This window comes from Acyrthosiphon pisum, unplaced genomic scaffold (genome assembly GCF_005508785.2).
Source record: "Acyrthosiphon pisum isolate AL4f unplaced genomic scaffold, pea_aphid_22Mar2018_4r6ur Scaffold_20978;HRSCAF=22698, whole genome shotgun sequence".
In the NCBI taxonomy this organism is placed as follows: domain Eukaryota; kingdom Metazoa; phylum Arthropoda; class Insecta; order Hemiptera; family Aphididae; genus Acyrthosiphon; species Acyrthosiphon pisum.
Genome location: NW_021770393.1, coordinates 1 through 427, shown reverse-complemented (window position 1 = coordinate 427; position 427 = coordinate 1).

Below are 427 nucleotides of genomic sequence, written 5' to 3'. Positions count from 1 at the left end.
TGGATATTTTATATTGTTATTATTTAATTTATCATGTAAGTTGAATTAATATTATAATTTTTTATTCGTTTCTATGGTGATAAACAAAGCGTTAGAAATTAAAATCCCATTTTTAGCGTTTTTTCGTAATTTTTCGGTGGTTTTTCCCGTGGCATTAAATAACTATTGAGAAAATCGAAAAATGACCTCTCTAAAGTACCATCTTGATCCAATTTGCCAATAGATAAGGTACTATATGTTGAAATCGAAGCACTCCTTCTGGAAGAAATTTTGTATACAGGATATAAAAATAAAAAATAAATAAAAAATAAACACCATTATAAAACCAATAGCTTCCTCGCTCCGCTCAGAATCTAATAATATTCATAAATTCTATGTAATTTGAATTATTGTTACAGGTGTTTAATATACTTCTATTATCTTCTCC